Below are 9,045 nucleotides of genomic sequence, written 5' to 3' on the forward strand. Positions count from 1 at the left end.
ACTGTGCCAACTGTGTGGAGGATGGGTTGATTGGGCAGAGATTTGTGGCAGTGAGATCTATTAGGAAGTTATTATGAAAATTCAGATAAGAAGTGGTGAGGCCCTGAATTAGAGTAGTGGCTTTGTGTGTGGGGAGAAAGAGACAGATGTGAGATAGGTAGAGGAACAAAAAACGATCTGACAACTTCTAAGATAACACTGAGATTTGGAATTTGGGTGGCTGGAAGGATGGAGGGCTAGTGCATTTGGCCCATGCTCTGTGTATGTTTGTAGATGGAACTCTGAGAAGAAAAAGGGAAATTCAGAAGAGGGCTGGATTTTTTTTAGTGGAGGTAGAGGGGATAAAATAACAAGTGCTATTTGAGTTTGAGATGCCCGTGGGACATCCAGTTAAAAATATCCAGTAGCAGTTTCTGATGTGGGACTGAAGGTCACGAGAGGGACTAGGGTTAGGTGTGGACAAGAATTTAATCCTTTTTTAACTCCTTGCTCCCCATTCTCCATCTCTTCATATTTCAGAGTATGACTTCATGTTTAGGATTTATTTATGAGGGGAGAAAGTGCATAGAAATTCAGAAATAATCCATCAGGGTAAAAATCACACGTTCATACAACAACAATAATAACAACGACTAGCACATATGCAGCATACGTCTTTAAAGTCTGTGAAGCCCTTGATAATTATCATCTCATTTTATCTTCACAACAACCCTGAGAGGTATGTGCTGTTATTATCACCATTTACTCTGACACAGGCAGAGACTGTGACTTGCCCAAGGTCACAGAGCTAATAGTTATCTGAGGCTAGATTTGACCAAAGATTTTCTTGATTCCCCATTCAACACTTCATCCACTGTGCTAAAAGAAAGAAACCTACTCAGTCCCAGATTAATGGGTCCTTGAGCTTCCTAAAATGTTTTCACTAGCTATAGTTCCCTAGTGTTAGCTTGGTCCATCACAGTTATCTGTAAGCCAGGAAATCTATCTTCCTTATGAGCCTTAGATAAGAAAAACGTTTCTCCCCCATGACATCCTCAAGCCAGTTTTGGAACCTTTCCACTTGAACACAATGTATTAGCAAGTTTCTGGATGGCATGATGGTCTCTTTTTTTTGGGATGTAATTATGTAATAATTTGTTATTAAACTCTTTTTCTTCTATAGCCAAAGGAAAAATAAGGAAATAAAAATAGACAGATCTAACTAAGTTCCCAACCCTTCCAAAGATTGAAATGATTCAACCCAAAACATATACCATCCCAAAGTTCACAACAGACAATTCTTTTCCTTATAAGAACTATAGTGGAATGCACAATGTTGGAGAAGGGTTACAGTGCCAGAAGATCTGGGTCACAGTTCATAGATTACAAAGAATAAAAAAACATAGGGCAACTAGGTGGCTCAGTGAATAAAGAACCACGCCTGGAGATAGGCAATCCTGGGTTCAAATTTAACCTCAGACACTTCCTAACTGTGTGACCCTAGGCAAGTCACCTAACCCCAATTGCCTAGCACTTACCACTCTTTTGGTTTGTAAGTGACATTCAGTATTGATTCTAAAACAGAAGATAAGGGGTTAAAAATCTGTCAACAAACACTTTTAAACACTTGATGTATACTAGGTCCTGATTGAGCTGCTGGAGATACAAAGACAAAAATGAAAGTGTTCCTGTCCTAAAGGAGCTATTTGACCTACATATTTTTTAAACATTTATTAATATTTATTTTTTAAGAAAAGTTACATGGTTACATAGTTCATGCTCTTTCCCCTTCATCCCCTGAGCTCCCCCCCCCCGATGATGCGTATTTCCACTGGTTTTAACATATTCGACCTACATATTTTTGCAAACCGTTTATTCCTAGTTCTTCATCCTTTCCTGGATTTGTGTTCCTTCTCCTCAGGTTCTCCTTGCCCAACATTCCCCTATCACTGGGAAGGTGACTGGTCAGCACTATCATTTGCAGCCTGAAGAATCTGCTTCTCTAGTACTTAGGATGGCATTAGAGGGGAATTTGGATACATCTTGATTATGTGTAGTCTGGAAAAGCCTATCTGGTGTGCCCTTCCTTAGCTTCACTGAAACTCCATAGGTGTGCGCAGAACACTGAGTTTGAGCTATATTTCCCTGGATGCACTGGCATTGCTATTGGTCCTTCAGGGCTAATTTCCTCAAGAGAAGGATCTCAAATTGTGCTGGCATATCTGTCTCATCTTCTATGCTCTTCCAGGCAACCAATCAGAAGTGATCATGCTGTCTACACCCCATAGTTATTTTTCCAATCTTCCTCCTTTTAATTCTTGGTTTCTCTCTAATGCTATCCTGGTATTCTTAGCCCTTTGAGAAACTTACCTCACCACACCTCACCCATTGCTTTGATCCTATAAGATTTTATAAGTCAGATCTTTTACCCTAGGTAGATCCCAAATCTTGTCGAAACCAATAACTCCCTCTTGGTCTAGAACGTCCATGTTCCTCACCCTGTGCTGTTCCTGGTCTGACTTTATGTTTCCAAGTATGGCTGTTCTTCCTTGTAACTCCTTCACAATTGGTGAGCTAGTTTAATAGTTGCAATTAAGAGTTAATAGTGACTTGTTACTTTTACATTGACCTGATCATTTCCCCACCCAGAGGGACACATAGGTCCCCTCTTCTTGCAGGGGGAAGAAGGGATGTTAGATCTTGAGAACTATAAGTTACAATGGCAAAAATTATATGGATTTACAACATTAGCATCTTATTCTCCCCCTTTTATAAAATCATAGGGTTAAAAATTAAGAGCCAGAAAGGACATCAGAGGTTATCAAGTTCTATTCTCTTATTTTATAGATGAGGTAAGCTAGACTTAGTCTTGTTCAGGGTCACATAGGTAATGTGTCAAAGGTGGCTATTTCATTACAGATGCCATTTTCAATAAGCTGATAATTAACTAATTAGGAAGATTTAAATATTTTTTCTTAATTGCAGGTGAAACCAGGAGACCTTAATGACTCCCACTGCTAATAAGATGCATGTTTAAAACTCAGTAACACATTGATTTTTAGAGACTCAATTCCTGAGTCATTATTGAAGAGATAAACCCATAGGATTCATGATGGAGAATTCCACCTCCCTCTTCCAAATACCCAAAGGCTCAAACTCCCATACCTTAAAGAAATAAGAATTTAAAAGTCTCTAATGTATTCATTTAATGTATTAATGTATTTAATGCATTATATTTCAAGTAATAGCGCCAAGTATTAATGGGCAAAGTTGGTGCTGGAGGGACCTTGATTCGGTTGTGAGTCTATAGAAATGTTTAGGAGTCATTTCACTGCAAAAGAATCTACATTGGGCAGAGAAGGAAGGACAGCGAAGGTTAAAGGATAGGCAGTCCTCCAAGGATACCACTGACCCCAGTGTCTGGAGAGGACCCAGTACAGTTTGTTCTCTTATTGATGATCTTATTAAATGGTCTATTATATGCAAAACGGTTACTTTCTAACTTGCTTATCTTATCCCTAAATACTCAGTGAAAACAGGATTGCCTTTTCCTTCTGAGAGGTTGCAAATGGTACCCTATTTTCCTGTTTCCATTACATCTTGATATTTTTCTTCTTTCTTCCCAAGCAAAACCATCAAGAAATGCACATTTCAAGTCTCTTTCCTCAATCAGAGAAAAGTAGATTAAAAAAAAAACCCCTCAAAACCTAAACCTGTATTTAAGAGTCTGATTTGGAAATCAGAGAAACGCAATTGAACAAGGACATTCAGTGTTTTAGTTGAAATGCCCTTCCTTCTTAACTCTCACAGTCTTGTTTATGGCTTTTAGAATCACTAAGGAAAAGCTGAACCGAAAAAAAAATCAGAGAGCCAACATTAAGCCAACAGCCTTTTCATGTTCATAAACCATCTGTTTGTGCTATAACTTCAACCTCAAGCCATCACATTGCCACTCAGAGCTGACTCACTCAGCATAGCTCTTGTGCCTAGAAATCCAGTGAAAGGCCAAAGTCGGATTGATTTCAGGCAGAGTCACATCGGTTCTGGGCCTCTCTTAGATCTCACCATAATCAGATATAAGATCTAATGTCAGGGACAATCCAGGAATTCCAAGCTGCTATGGGGTCACCTGCCATTTGTCGGCTCACCATGAGTTCAAGGCCCAGAATACTGGCCTCCTCTTTATCACCTAGATAAAGTATTGCTATATATATAAACTTTCTTTTTTGAGATCAAAGCAACAGTGGTTAGATTGAATGAATGTTCCTAATGGTATATATTTAATATTCACTTTTGCATTTAGCTAGTACAAGTCACAGTCACATTCTTGCATAATAAGGCATTCGGATACTTTTGACTAAGTCTTCAGTGGACTTGGGGAACTGGGGGAGAGGAGGCGGAGAAGTCTTTCTATTTCATTGTTTCTTCTACATAGGCTATTATTGTTCTAAATTCTGTTTTGTAAGACGTATTTGTGGACTATGCTGAAAAGACTGTGGTCAGCATCAGCATCATAGATATAGATAGGATTTCCAAAAATGTTTATAATTAAAAAAAAAGTTGCCTCGAGACTCCATATCAAAGTATCGTAGATCTAAAATTAGGAGATTAGATGACATGGAAGCCAAAAGTCTCTTTGTTTATAACTGGGAAAACTGAAGCTGAAAGAGATTCAATGATTAGCTCCGTATGACAAAGCTAGGAAGTATCTGAGCAGGATTTCAACTCACATTTTCCTGACCCAAAGGCCAATGGGCTGTCCACCTGCCTCTTTTTTGTGTGTATCTCAAAGCCCTTTATAACTCCCAAAGTGTTATTACTAGGTGTATGGGATATACATGTATATATGTATATATTCAGCTTTCTAGACCTCAAGGCAACATAGTAAAAGGCTGTGGGAAAAGCCCAAGATCTGAGGTCAGAAGACTCATGTTCAAATAATCATCTCTGTGGTTTATGGCCTGTGTGACCCTGGGTAAGTCACTAAACTTCCCTTAGCCTTAATTTCCTCATCTATAAAATGAGGTGGTTGGAGTTGCTGATCTTAGTTCTGGAACTATGGTCCTATGATCTGTAAAATGAAAGAGTTGGACTAGATGACCTCTAAAGTCTCTTCATTTATGGATCCACAGGCATGAGCATCAGAAGCCTGAAAATGTAATATTTTGTTGTACTTTCAACTTCTATTACTATTTTTGCAGTCTACTAGCTTGGTTTTTCTTAGAGCTTGGGTCTGTATTCTTGAGCTAATTTGTGTGACTTCCATAATTGAAAGGAGGAATATTGGTTTCTCTCAGTATTTGTTATGGGCAGTCTGGGGTTTGATAGAGAGATATGAGCTTGAAGAGGCAGCCAAGTGGGGACAATGAATATAATATAATAGAATATGGTACTTAGAGTTAGGAAAACCCAACTTTGAATCTTGCCTCAGATCCCTTTACTAGCTAGGTGACTGGACAAATCGCTGTACCTTTCTGATTCTCTGTTCCCTTGTCCTTAAAGTGAGAGCCTTTACAAACCCTTTCAGGTCTAAATCTATGATCCCAGGCCTTAGCCCAGCGGCATATAGTAGGTGCTGAATAAATATTTATTGCCTGGCAGAGTGACCCTATGATCAGTTTTGTTATCTTACTCTTTTGTTTTGCATTGTAAAGATTTTGAATTTTTGTAATGATCTTTTCTTGATCTATTTCCAAACGATGAGCTGACTAGTGTGCACTTTGAAACTCTTGCTTACTTACATACTTTTTTTTTTTTTACTGTGATTCGATGTATGTGACATATTAGATGTCAGAAAGTCGATTCAGCGAGTTTAGCGGCTGTTCTAACTGCTTTGAAAATGGATACATCAAGTAATAAATCCGTTCATTTAGGGTGTTCCAGTAAATGTTTGATAATCTGCAACATGTCATCCTAGCTGTCTATTAGCAATGCAGGCACCACATTTTATAGCTGGTATATCTGAGAAGGTAACAAACTATGGATTATTGGTTAGTGCTGGTACATTTCCATTCTTTGGGGTTTGTCAGCATTTGTGGCACTGGCCAAGGTGCTGATGTGGCCATATTGTCAGGTGCAGCAGCTCTGGCCCAGGGGATGGAGCTGAATTGTTTTGGGATTATGGACAGTAGAATACTTCCTCTATACTGCTGCCACATCTAAATGTTGTTGAGGTGAGATAGCAGCATAGACTTTGTTTCACAGAGTTTCTGTAAGGATCAAATAACATAGTGTAAGCAAAGTGCTTTACAAACTTAGTGCTATTTCAGTGTGGCTATCATGACATCATCATCATCTTTGGCTTCATTATCACCATCATGATCATCATGTCTCCATCTCGTCAGCTAGCAAGCAGATGTTTTCCTTTAGAAATCAGGCACAGGTCCTCACACTCTTGCTGGCTATTCCTTTGAGGTTTATAGATTTTTAGAACTGTAAGAGACTTTAAATCATCTAGCCATACTCTCCTCATTTTCAGATGAAGGAATAGACCCAGAGAATTTGTGATTTGTCTAAGCTAACAGAGACGTTAGAATCTCATAGTTATAAGGGAACTTGGAAGCCATACAGTCCAACCTGTAATTTATAATGCCAATAGCTGGCATTTATATAGCACTTTAAGGTTTGCAAAACACTTTAGGTGTCATCTCGTTTGATCCTCACAGGAGCGCTATAAAGTAAGGGCCAACATTATCCACATTTTACAGGTGAGAAAACAGAGCTTGAGAGAAGTTAAATGACTTACCCAAATTCACTCTAGTAAGCATCTGATGCAGAATTCAAACTCAGTTCTTGATTCTAAGTGCAACACACTATTTATTGTGGTACTTAGCTGCCTCACTACCTGAAAAACTATTCTCTCTGCAAGACACTTGACAAGTCATCACTTAGCTTCTGGCTGATGACTCTCATTAAGGGGAACTGTTAATTATCTGAAGTAAGCTATTCCACTTTTGTATAGATTCAATTGTTAGTAAATTATTCTTTGCAATAAGTCAAGTCAAAATTTTCCTCTTTGTAGCTTCTATCCATTATTACTACTATAATTCCAGCTCTAGTTAGAACAAGTCTAATCCCTGTCTCACATGGAAATTCTTCAAATATTTGAAGGCAAGTATTATCTCCTTCCAAATTCTCTTTTCTAAGACAAACTCAGTCCCTTCAATTCATCATCTTTTCATGATTGTTATATGGCATGATCTCAAGTTTCTTAACCATTTTGGTCAATCTTGCCTGGACAATCCCCAGCTTATCATAGTCTTTAAAATGTGAGGCCAATACTATCTGTATCCTACTCCTGGATTTTATGCCTCTCTTGATCAGTCTAAGAAGTCCCTCTTATTCTATCTAGTTCATCCTTCTTTCTTAACTTCCATTCTTATTTTGAGAGAATCCTAATTTAATAGATTCACACCCATGCTCTCTGTCTAGTATAACTGCCCTAATGATGGTAAAGATCTTAGGGATTACATATATTATCTTCTTATATAAGAATGTAAACAGCTTTATCTTGAATCCATTTATGATTTTTTAATGGTTTAAGTTGAAAAAAATTTATTTTTTTATTTTATTTTTATTTATTTAAATATTTTTCCATGGTTACATGATTCATGTTCTTTCCCTCCCTCCTCCCAAAGTCAATAAGAAATTCCATTGGGTTATACATGTATTATCACTCAATATCTATTTCCATATTATTCATTTTTGTAATAGAATAATCTTTTAAAAACCAAAATCTCATATCCAATACCCATATAAATAAGTGATAAATCAAATGTTTTTCCTCTGTGTTTCTACTCCAACAGTTCTTTCTCTTGATGTGGATAGTGTTCTTTCTCATAATTCCCTTGGGATTGATTGTCCTGGATCATTGCATTGCTATTAGTAGCAAAGTCGATTACATATGATCACCCCACAATATTCAGTTTCTGTGTACAATGTTCTCCTGGTTCTCTCTCTCTCTGAAGACCAGAGTCCTGTTCTAAGGTCCTGCAAATCTTCATTTGCTGCCAAGCATTTAGGGCTCCTGGAACTAATCTGGACATAATAAACTCACAAATTTGGTGACTTGAGATTGCTCAGAGACACCTGCTTACAAAATCATGTTATGAAACTCCACCTTTCCAGGGAGGAGAGCTAGTAGTTCAAGAGTAAAGGTGAGATAGAGTAGGTCAGGGCATGGAGACATAGTGCTATGGGAAGAGAGAAGTGAATTTAGGTTATGGTGGAAATTAGCAGAACAACTGATTAATTCAAAAGAAGAAAAAATATTATGTAGGTTGCTGTTTGGCTTTCTTTGTACCAAATAACTTGTTGACTTTCTTTTTTTTAAATTTTTATTTTGAATATTTTCCCATAGTTACATGTTTCATGTTCTTTCCCTCTCCTTCCAACTTCCCTAACCCCCCTTAGCTGACGCACAGTTCCACTGGGTTTTGCATGCATCATTGATTAAGACCTAATTCCATATTATTGATAGTTGGACTAGAGTTATTGTTTAGTGTCTACATCCCCTATAATATCCTCATCAGCCCATGTGTTCAAGCAGTTGTTTTTCTTCTGTGTTTCTCCTCCCACAGTTCTTTCTCTGAATGTGGCTACTTTTCTTTCTCCTAAGTCCCTTGCTCTGGATTCTTGCATTGCTGCTAGTAGAGAAGTCTTGATTGTACCATAGTGCATCAGTCTCTGTATACAATGTTCCCCTGGATCTGCTCCTTTCACTCTGCATCAATTCCTGGAGGTCATTCCAGTTCACATGGAACCCCTCCAGTTCATTATTCCTTTGAGCACAATAGTATTCCATTACCAACAGATACCACAATTTGTTCAGCCATTCCTCAATCAAAGGACATTCTCTCATTTCCCAATTTTTTGCCACCACAAAGAATGCGGCTATAAATATTTTTGTACAAGTCTTTCCCCTTATTATCTCTTTGGGGTATAATCCAAGCAGTGCTATGGCAGGATCAAAAGGCAGATAGTCTTTTAAAGCCCTTTGAGCATAGTTCCAAATTGCCACCCAGAATGGTTGGATCAGTTCACAACTCCACCAGCAATGCATTAATG

The sequence above is a fragment of the Gracilinanus agilis genome, chromosome 3 (assembly GCF_016433145.1).
Source record: "Gracilinanus agilis isolate LMUSP501 chromosome 3, AgileGrace, whole genome shotgun sequence".
NCBI lineage: Eukaryota > Metazoa > Chordata > Mammalia > Didelphimorphia > Didelphidae > Gracilinanus > Gracilinanus agilis.